This window comes from Rhinopithecus roxellana, chromosome 8 (assembly GCF_007565055.1).
Source record: "Rhinopithecus roxellana isolate Shanxi Qingling chromosome 8, ASM756505v1, whole genome shotgun sequence".
Classification (NCBI taxonomy): Eukaryota; Metazoa; Chordata; class Mammalia; order Primates; family Cercopithecidae; genus Rhinopithecus; species Rhinopithecus roxellana.
The window spans coordinates 25822348-25834500 of record NC_044556.1 but is presented as its reverse complement, the minus strand read 5'-3'; the positions used below and the strand labels follow the sequence as shown (position 1 = coordinate 25834500).

The following is a 12153-nucleotide window of genomic DNA, read 5'->3' as shown; positions in this document are numbered from 1 at the left end:
TAACAGTATTTGCCTTGTTTCTTATAGAAGAATTGCTTTTTCTTCAATTAGACTAGAGTAAGAAAATGAGGCAGAGTAGTTGGAACAGCCAGTCTTCAATGATTCAGACAAATTAAAATCTAATGAATGGCCAAAAATAGAATTTGTGTTTATTACCATCCTTGTGCCAGATCATCACTTCAGACGTCAGAATTATCAAATTAGAAAGTTTAAATGTCTGTCATTTTCACCTGGATGTCGTAAATGAACATGCTAAGAAAAAACAAAATGTTTTTTGAAAAGAGAATGAGAGAAAGAAATGTTTTATATAACATTTCAATTGAATAATGATTCAGTCAATAAGACTACTTTATATTATACTTTTCCCACATACAGTGTTTTTGTAGGTCATTATAGATGAAAGCTTATGTGTATAGGTACCTTCATTTTACAAATCCTTTTACCTTTTAATTCATATTATTGAAATGACAGTTAACTCTGTCATTCTGTGAAGGGAAAATAAAATATGTTTTTCTAGGTCAGAGATTCATTAAGAACAACCATACCAAAAATCTCTCTAAACCTGATGATTCCTGTCTATGACTTCCTACTATATCCATGGTAAAATTACATTTTTTTTGTCTGAAGTTGGAAGAGATATATACATGAAAATGTATATTTTTATGCCACAGATAAGTAAAGGATTCAGCTAGTCATCAGATATTTTATCTGCAGGACATCAAACATCTTGGTATTTGGAAACATCCAGATGTTTAATGTCATCAAGATAAATGTTTTCAAATAGCTGGATGATGGCCTAAATTTGTCACTTTTTATGTGGACATTTATGTGGTATGTAGACACAGTCAGAGTATGGTTTATTTAACTGAATTCAGGAAGGAAAAAAGAATAATACGTAAACTGCTTATATTATCTTAAAAATCCCATTCTTCTAACTATTAAATACTATGCACATCACCAAAATTTTAGTAAAATGTTGAATCATGTTTAACTAGCAATTCTGTTGATTATTTGCCTATCCAAAAAGGTTAGCTTAAGTATTTAAACTTATGTTCCATAATTGGCAATCCTAATATTAATAAAAATTATCTTTTCCTAAACAAACCTAAACAGATTTGACTCAGAAAACAGCAATCTCAGATATGATTTTATAAGCTTGTGCTTGTATGTGTGTGCGCGGGCATGTGTATTTGTGTATGTATGTATGAAGAATAAAATATTTAAGTTAGCATATAAAATATGAAGGAGAAAATTTCATCTATTCAGGTTTGACTAGGTCATTTCACAATTTGTGCATTTTATTACAGAATTTACTGTGTATATTTCTTCTAGTACTTCATGTATGCCACCTCTTACACATTTAGAGAAGTCAAGGAAAAAAAGGTTTCTTCGCTATGTTTTTTTTTTTTTTCCTCTTCTGATTTGAAATTATAAACTGCCTGTAGAAATTATCCTTAAGTACAATTACTAACTTTACCAGGAGCCTTCCATATTTACATTAATAAGACGTTATTCTCCAAGTGAGAGGGGAGCTGGCAGAGCTGCAATGTGAGATAGCATTCATTCCTGGACTCCATCCAAATGTTTTTGATACTGTTCTTTTGGATGGAAAACATTAAAGAAAGGAGTCACAGAAGCAATATTTGTTAGAATTTGATCAAGAAGATCTTACTCAATAAATTTAAAATCTTAAAGTTTCAAAGTCAGAAAACTGTCATGTGCACACATATATGTAAAATACAATGAAAAGCATTTTATTGGAAGCAAGCTGTCCATTTGGGTAAGAAGAGAAGATATTCATGTTAACCGTCTTCTACCATAAATTCCGCCCCATCCTAGCACTATGTGATGTCATTTCTGCATGGTACCTAGTGATAATCACGTATGTGATACCTGTTTTAATGCATTCATCTCTTAAAATGTTTACTTCTCTTTCCACCCCTCTACTTTTCTCCTTTTCAACCTCACTTTGCACAGACTTCAATGAACTACATGTCAAATGCAGTGACATTTTTTCAGTCCTTATTATATTTTCTACATTTTATAATTGATAATGTTAAGAATTCTGTTTAAAATGCTCTCCTCCAAGTCACTTAAACTTCCTGAGGCTCAATTTCTTTATCTACTAAAAAAACAAGCATAATAATACCTTATCTTTCAACCTCTCAGAACTATTGTCAGAATTAAAATGAAATAATGGGAAAGACTTGGAAACAAAACTAGAACACATTCTTGTTTGTGACACTTTATTTCCTTGTTTCGTCTTTTAACTATTCCTTTCCAACCCTATCACTGACTGCTTTTCTTCCTCTAGCTTTTTCCTTTCCTAAGTTCAGAATTTGTTCATTTTCTCTCCTTAATATATTTATTTCTTCAGTGAACTGAATGTCTTGTTCATTCTTTCATTTGTCCATTCGTATGTGCATTCATTCCTCAAGATATATAATTGAACTTCTGTGTGCCAGACAGTGGCTAGACTTACAGTAGGCACTATTTCCTGTTTGTGTAAAAATGACTCTGAAATCTAGTTTTCCACTCCCCATTTCTCTTTTCATACTAAATTTTTGTTCGTGCATGTGACAAACATTTGCTGAATACCTAATGAATGCCAAGTACCAAAATGTATTCTAGAGAGTACGAAAATGAGCGAGTCATTGTATGGAATTTAAAATTCCATAGACTAGGTGTGGAGGCAGATCTGTAATCAATTAATTTTATTACAACGTGAGGAATGTGTACATTAAGAGAGATTTGCACAAAGTAAAAAAAAGTTCACCTTAGCAGATTTACCTAAAGCAGTTCTTTTCTCAACTTTACTGTTGTTGCAAATGGTACCATTAGTACTCCCCATAGCCAAAGTTTAAAATTTTACCCCAGTTCAAATTTCTAATTACAGTATTTATTAAATGTACCAATGTTATCTTACACTATGGTATAAAGCTTCCACTTCTCAATACTTGAGAACATCATCAATTGGTCTTATATACATTCTTTGTATCCAGCTATGTTTTCTTCCATTCCCTGTTGAATTATTCCTCCCAGCATCCAACACAGGGCACATTTCATAGTGGTAAAACAGAAAATCTTTGGTAAATGCATTACATAAAGACATGCTGAAAAATTCAAGTAATGAAGTAAACTTGACAGAGTACATATAAAGTACAGTGATAAATGGCACTCTCAGCAGTCTGATTACAATAATATTTTAAATGAAAATACTTTTAAAATCTCAAATATATCAATAATAAGAACCTGAAAAGGTAAGCTAATTGGAAAACTGAAAGGAGATTACATTTTCAATGTCAGTATTTTCTGAAATATTACACAATCTTTGTAAGTTTCTAAATTTGTTTCACAATGGAGAATGTAAAATAACTTTTTTAGTGTTATGCACCTAATATATCTGTAATAAACATTTCCTGTCATAAAATGATAAGTGCCTCACGAGCTTATGGAAAAGATAAGTATATCAAATTTATAAAATAAACTTGGATAAGATTTTGGGATTATAGTTGCTAATTATTTCATTGCCACTAAGGATAATAAGAGTGATAAGTAATCATCATTACTTTACATAATTATATTTCATCCATCACTTTTTGGATTGTACCAGGGAGTGGGAAGTAGGAACAAAAGACTACATATTCCATATCCATGTGCATGGAATATATATGCTGATCAGCATAATTTAATTGAATACTTCATTAAACACTAGCTCGAATTTTGAAAGCAATGGTGTCTAATTTCTGACTCAATTGATGTAACCCCAGCCTTACATATCTTTCTTGTGAAAAACTCAAAATGGTTCCACTTAAAAAAAGTCTCCTGTATTCCCTCTAAGAATGTACGATTCCAGATCTTATCACATTAACTTAGGATTTTATTTTTCTAGATAGACTATAAAGGCTATCAGGAGATTAAGCACAAACTTTCTGTAACTGCATTTCTCCTTTACAAATATTCTCCATTCACTGGAAAGTTCTAAACATTTATTTAAAATATGTATATGTATATTTTATTATACTTATATGTATAATATAAATATATGAATACATATTTATATATGATATAAATAGATATAATTCCTAATATAGTACGTTTCCTCTTCTGCTAAACACTATTGTCAGTATTTATTGAATTGAATTATGTTTCTTTTTGTTTGTTGGTACAATGTCAGGTTTAATTGATTTATTGTTTGTTTTATAGTGTATCTCTCCTTCTCTTTCTTGTTGGAACCAAACTGCCAGTTGTTAAGTGGGCCCAAATCTCTGCTAGTTTTGAATTAGTAAGAATTCTTTTCCCCTTTCAGTAATCTCATGGCTTCATTTTTACAACCGAGGCAATAAGGTTGACCTTGTCCTCACATTCCTAGGAGATCTGGATGACATAATTGTACGGTTTGTTGAATATGCTTTCAGACAACTGAATGAATGTACTTTAGCTCATTCTGTGATTCTGTGCCTCTTCCATACATTGTACCACAACCACTCTTTCATTATTTGAAATTTTGACTTTGTAAAGTTTTATTTTCTGTGATCTTCCAGAATCTATTTTATTTTCAAATTATCGTATAAACTCCAAGGAGGACAAGGAGTGTACCTTTATACTAAACTGTAGTCACAATAGCAACTGACATATTAGTGTGCCCATAATAGATCCACAGAAATATTAGTGCATTTGACTTGACTTGATTCATGTTAGGGAATTAATTTTATTATGAGTTACTATTTTTTCCTATGATGGGATCTGCTTGGTTTATTTTTCTTAGAAAATATAAAAGTTAGAAAAATAATTCTATTATTCTGTTGCTATGAATTTTTCCTTTGTTGTGGCATAAATTGTTGCATTCTTCATAATACAAAAACTATTACACTAATTAGAGTCTATCTGGTATATTGGCTGAGAGTAGGGTCTCTGGAGCCTGGTTGCCTAGCTGGAAACCTGGCTCTCCTTCTAACTTCATCGTCTTAAAGAATTACTTAGTCTCCCTGTTCTTCATGGTCCTCATGGTGTAAGGGGGATGACCATAGTATCAACATGCTAGAATTATTTAGAAGAAATGAATTAAAAATATATGTAAAGCATTTACATATAGGCCTAGCATATAGTAAGCTTAAGTTACAGATGTTATTATTAATCTGTAACAAAACCACATTTTAGTAATTAAATTGATTTATATTAACTTTTATGTAGCTATTCATGTTGTTTAGGAATAAAATCATTTGAATATCAAGACTTCATCAGGAACCTTGGAGGCTCTGTCAACATGACTTTGTAAATAAGTGAAGCAGATGCTCATACATTCATGATATTTTTAATAAGAAAATGTTCAATATATTTGGTTAGATTTTTTTTCCTGAAAAAAGATTGAACAGTCTGTAACTGTATTATATATTTTTAAACTATTATCAATTCTAATGTTTTTCATGCCATTGAAAACAATTTTTCAACTATTTTTAGTTGTTAGAAATCTCCATTTTGAATTTCTAAAAATACGATATGTAAAAAGCACATATTTTTAAATGACTTTGGTTCTTCCTCTTAGAAATGGTGAAATTGGACCAATTTTTTTTGTTTGTTTAGTATAAGGATTGTTCATTTGTATTTTAAGGAAAGAAAGGCAGTTTTGAATTTTCAGCTAAGTTTGAGATTTTAAATGCTTGAAAATTATGGGATTACATAACTAAGATTAAAAACCCATGTTTTCAGAAGGAAGACGTTAGGATGAATAGTGATGGACTCAGCATCATGTTGCACCACACTGCTCAGTAGCACGGAGACAAGGTGACTGAGCTCAGGGCACAGCCAGGGAAGATATGACCCTTCTCTTAGGAAAGGAATTTATATACTTCACCCACTGCCTTCATTTTCTTTCTGCTCACTCACTAGGAACTAGAGATAACAAGGAAACACAAAACCTAGATAATTCTGAATCTTTAATGCAACTCTCAGAAATCAACTCCCTTGATAACATTGATTGCAATTAGTTCCATAAGGGAGTGTTTTCAGGAAAAAAAAAAAAAAAAAAAAAGATTTTTAAATCACTCATCAGTTCCTCTTATTAGAAGGCCCTCAGAAAAGTTTTTGAAAGCCTCATGGGGTAAATCAAACATTCTGTCAATAGCAGCTTTGAGTGTACCTTTGATTCACTTGCCCCCATACTGAGAAAAGGTGCAGGCCATGGGTTAATTTGCCTTGTTCTGGCCTAACTCGGAACTAGAAATTGCCAGTTAGTTAAGGAATGGCTTGCTAAGATTCTGATGATGCAAAAAGTCAAGAATTGTTCAAATGTGTCCATTTTTCTTTTCTCAATTGTTTAGGTATTGGGAAAAACCTGCGAAAAATGTTTTAATGTTAGCACTAGATGGGTTAAGTATTCAGAAATGGTAGTTACCTATGCTTTAAAAGACCCGGAATCAGTATGTTTGATTTGATTTACTCCTTATTAAAATGTAACTTATTTGGTAATTTATAATGAAATTGAGAAAGCTAGGACATTTTAAGAAACCCCAGTTTTTGGTTACCATCATGTTCTATTTTTCAAACAACAAAACATCTCTTATAGAAGCTACTGGTGGCAAAATTTTCTTTGAACAACTATCCACTCTTTATGGCCTTCAGCTTACAAAATTTCTCATATCAAAAATAAAGGGGAAGAAGGAAATGGAATATTGATTTGAGAAGCTATCATAATTGGCCAGATTTTCACTGTTGCATGCATTTTAATAAACAAATATTTACAATGAAGTTTCAAAGAACAGATTAAAGAACACTGCACTATATTGCTAGTTAGGATATCTTTTTGACTAATGGCAAAACATTAGAGGAAGGGACTTAGTAGGGATTAAGTAAGAATGAATGACATTCTTACTTAACATTAAGAACTAAAGTAATCAGTCTGGTATAATACACTGGATACAACACAATAACTTGCATTAGGATGTTCCTTATTTATATTTCTAAGTGTGCTAGAAGGGACCTAAGAGATCATATATTCTAATCCCCTCACTTCACAGGTTTTTAGATAACATATGATGGCTAGTGCAGGCTCTCTTTTAAGGTAGGTTTCAGGGATAAAGCAGTGAAAAGAGAAATGCAAACTTTGCCTCCAAGAATGCACATTTTAACGGGGGAGACTCATAATTACAATAAATTGTACTTTGAGAAGTTTAGATTCCCAAGGAAGCACAGAACAGAGTCTAAGCATTCAGGGAAGCTTCCTAGAGGAAGTGGGTTGTAAATTGAAGTCTGAGTGATGTGTAGGAGTTTCCAGGTGGAACGGGGGTGGAAGGGAGGGAAGCCACAGGGAGATTATGCAATTTGCTCAACACCACACTGTTAGATTAAATAGTCATTTTACAGTCATTTTAAAAAGCTGTAAAAAATATATGTCTTTACAAAGTTGTCATCAGCCTACTTACTTCATGCATGTTCTCATCTTCATAAATGAAGGTCTGAATTTTTCATTTGTATTTCTAAAATAGAACTTTTTATTTTATGATTTCTACTATTCATTCTCTCATTATTCACCGTGCAATGAAGATTTCTTGATGCACGACTGTGTTCCAGGCACTGCTCAGGCACTAGGAATACAGACATAAGTAAAAGAGTCATTGCCCTTCAGGGACCCATAGGCTAATGAGAGAAACAGACATGTAAATACATATATAGCAACACAGTGTGCTAATTTGAGATCACATTTGGAATGGGTTTTAGAGCTTGAGTAGGAGTTTCCCTGTTACAGAGAACATCATATACAGAAGTATGGGCTGACAAAATGACCTCATATGCCCAGACAATGGGGAGGCATTCTGTTTTGCTGAACCAGATGGTGTGTGGTTACATAAGGGTAGGGAGCAGGTAGGGATAAGATGGAAGGAAATATGGCTAAAGTGTATGTGGAGTCAAAGGATTATATGCTAAAGTAGGGATTTTGAATTTTATGCTCTAGATGTGCAGGTGACAAATGAGGAGGTTTAAATAAGGAAGAGCTCTTTGTCTTGAATGAGGTAATTCTAGCAGGTGTTAGAGCTTCCCTCTCTCTGCTTGGATTTTGCACCATTTGTAATAATCTTCAAATAGTTGGGGGCTAGAAAATAAGCAACCACATTTTGAGATGGTTCATATTAGTTGGCAAATGCATTTTCTAAATTTGGTTCCTGAATTAGGTAGAGTTATTCAGTCACAGGGTTTGATCCCACACAGTAAATGCCGTTATGGCCCAATAACATTTTCAGTATAAGGGGAGAAAGAGAACCTATGCTCAAATGGGCAGCTCTCAAGTTATAGGTTTGACAAGGGTGGATTATATACGCCTCATTTCTTCTTCCAGATTCACTAATTTGAATTCTATTTTAGCATTTTGGAGAGAGGCGAGAAAGGTGCAATGCAACACCCTGAATGTTATACAAATGATTGTTTCTTTACATGGAAGGCAGCATCAGGAGTGTGGAACTACACAGTGTCGGTAATTTTGAGAAAGATGGCCTGGAATGAAGAAAGACTAGTTAAATGATTAAAATAATTGTTTTCAGTAGTTACCATGACTAAGTTAGAGGAAGTGGAAATACAGGAGAAAATTCAGAATCAAGATATATTTCTTAAGTAGAATAGTCAGGATTTGGTTATCTGCTTGATAAAGGGATTGGATGTGAGGTAGGTAGCTGGGAGGTAAACAGGTGTTTATAGTGCTGACAGAACTCACAAATGTAGCAGATAGAAGAGATATGAGTGAAAGGGTGGTGTGTTGAATTTGGATTTGCTGTTGAACAACTGAAGCAGGGGACTAGAACTAAGGAAATAGAGAATGACTGAAAACAGTCATTAACTATTACTAGACTATTAACTATTACATTAACTATTACATTAACTATTACTATAACTGTTACTTAGTTCTATTAACTAGAACTAAGGAAGCAGAGAATGACTAAAATTGGAATTTATTATACATCATCTTCCTGTCTTTTCACTGCTATATCTTAATGCCTACAACAGGAGCTATTCATTGATTTAATTAATGAATGAAAGGCGTTATAGCCTATCATTTAAATAACAGCTTCTTAAAAGTGTGATAAAAGAGTGTATGTGGCATCGATTCTGGAAATCCAGAAGCCTCTCATATTCCATAATATGAAGAGAAAAAAAGTCAGCTTTTGTTACTGTTGATTTTCTGATGGTAAATATTTTAAGGAGGTTATGACATCAAGGGACAGTTTTATTCCATGGTACTCTCTCTACCTCCCGTCCACTTTTTACTAATACACATAGTTCCTCATGTGCTGCCGTGTTATTTTAAAATGCCTGAATAATAACATGGATAGATCCTTTGTATCGATTGCCAAATGATGAAAATGAACTATTTTTGTCTTCTTTGTACATTGCCTTGCTTTTAATTATATTTTGGGCAAGAAGAATTCTCAGGAACCTAATTGGAACACTGCACATGTTTCAAAAATTGTTCTTATTATCAGAAATATTTTTCTTTGGTTGAAAGATTAATCATCTTTCTATTATGAAATATACTGTGCAGGGTGAGGATGAAGTAGTGGAATCTAATGTAAGTACTAGCATTTCTGCAGAATAACTATCCAAAGTAATGGAATCCTTGCACAGTTTTTCTTTGGAATTATTTTAAAAGGGTGGAGGTGATGAGGAGGGAGGTCAAACTGATAACAGTGTTGAAAGTGATTTGGAATCAACATCACATCACTTACAACTGCCTTAGATATCCATTTGAAGCACAACATGATATTTCTGTAATTATTTTACTTTCCTCTAATAACTGCATAGGAATAGGTTTGTTTCCCCAGTGAATAGCTCTGTTCAGAGCCTTTCCTTATCTTTATTTTCCAGGTTTCACTAGTGGTTGATATCATATACATTCTTACAGGGAGACAGTGGATAAATCAGTGGTTTTCCCTCAAATCAAAGATTACATATAAGAAGTAGAGCAGTGGCATGTAACAAAGTTTTGTTAGGGAAAGAAGGTAGAAAGTGGAAACAAAAATCACGTAATTGTTTCAGAGAACAGAAATCATAAAACATAGCCAATGGTTTTGAACATACAGTGAGTGTAATAGATGTATTGAATGTAATAGGTACAGACAGTGTAATAGATAAACTGAGCTTTATTGACCACAGCCTATAATATTTTTCTTTTAAATACTAGTTAGCTTATAGTATAGTAAAAGGTTATTCTGAAACCTAATATGTTGGTGAAATGTTAAACTAAACTAAGCCGCTCTGAGATGTAAAATCAAGATGTAAGATTTAATTAAATTATAAAATGATAATATAAATTATACTAAGGTTCTTAATGATATGTATTTTGTATTGCAGAATGAGATTATTATTGTTAATTACTTTGCATTTGTGTTCTTGGCTCAAAGCACAATATAAATAGGACAACATCCCTATCTAAAATACTGTGGTTAAATTAGACATTTGGCCGGGCATGGTGGCTCACGACTGTAATCCCAGAACTTTGGGAGGCCGAGACGGGTGGATCACTTGAGGTCAGGTGTTTGAGACCAGCCTGGTCAGTCAACATGGTGAAACCCCATCTCTACTGAAAAAACAAAAAGTAGCCCGGCGTAGTGGCGTGCGCCTGCAATCCCAGCTACTCGGGGAACTGAGGCAGGAGAATCACTTGAACCCAGGAGGCGGAGGTTGCAGTGAGCCAAGATCATGCCATTGCACTCTGGCCTGGGCAACAGAGTGACTCTGTCTCAAAAGAAGAAGACATTGACCTGCATGTATGCTATTGTATATATTGGAAAATTACATTACATCTTATTTAATATGTACTCCCAAAATACGGAAGCTACTCAATTCAAATGTAATATACTGCCATTGTTGGAGGAGGAAACTGGTATTCATGTTAACATCCATTTGAGGATCCTGCCCAACAGTATGTGGATTAATGCTATCTGGTGCTAACCTTTTTTTCCCCTTTAACAACCATACTTGTTATATTTTGTAATTCTGAAGCTCTTTAAAGTGTTTTTAAGACTTACCTAACCATTTTTTCCATACAAGTATGTGAAAGAATGACAAGCATATTATATAGTATGTGTTTGCCAAATATCCAGTGATCTTCCAAGCCCTCCTCAAAGTGTATTTACAATTCGTTTGGTTTAACGTGACCAGCGTTTCTCCCTATATTTGCATACTGTTGCCAAATGAACTTTACATCACCCGTCTCATCACATTACTCTCATACTTTGGAATCTAAAACTGTTCTTCCCTGATGGTGGGATTAAAACCAAATGCTTCAATTTAATTTTGACATCCTTCTAATCTGCCCTCCTACATACTTGTGGGATGTTACTTCCCATTCTTTCATTCTGTATTTATTATATGTGTTTTGTATTAATTATACAAGATTCTTTTAGGTTCTCTAAAGTTCACAAAAATAAGTACATTGTCCCCGTCTGCAGGAGCTTGCAGTCTAATAAAGGAGGAAAGATGCATGCAAATGAAGTTACCTTTTGGTAGAAAGTGACTCAGGAGAAACAGATAAATTGCTGGTGTAACATACAGGGTAGAGAGATGATGCCCAGCAGCAAGAATTAAAAGGTTTTATGGAGGCAGTGACATTTGTAATAGTTGAGGATTGGGTAGGAATTAGGAGAACAGAGACAGGGATTGAAAGCACATTCCAGTTATAGTTAAACAGGCTGGATAAGTACATGGGGGAGTTTCTTTGTCTAGATTATAAGGTATATAAGAAATAATAGAGTAAAGGTGGAAAAACATATCATTGCTAATTCATGAAATGTTTTTAGTGTTTAGCTATTTGAATTTTATTCCAGAATTGTGGTCCTGGAAATCTAAAGAGGCATGTAGATTAAATATGTTTCCTACATACACATAGGGACCATGTAGTTAAATATGCTTCTCCTTTTTGATTCTTGCTCTTCTATTTCACTCTGTATATCTTATATATTCTAAAGTATACTGACAGTACCACTGCAGGGTGCTTTATTTATATTTTAACCCAAAGATCCAGCACAGTCCTTAACTCAATAAATATTCACCAAATGGATGAATGAGTGAAGAGATGAATAAATGGTTGAATGAAAAGAATGAAGTGACTTATTCTAAATGTCTGCACTGAAAATTAACAGTAAGGTCAAACGCATATGAAAGTGT

The 12153-nt window shown here is 33.4% G+C and overlaps 1 protein-coding gene across 4 annotated transcripts in view; it reads left to right on the top strand.

Moving 5' to 3' along the window:
• DPYD (dihydropyrimidine dehydrogenase) overlaps window positions 1-12153 on the top strand; it is a 902287-nt gene that overhangs the window by 375022 nt on the left and 515112 nt on the right. The gene's annotated exons all lie outside the window — the stretch shown is intronic.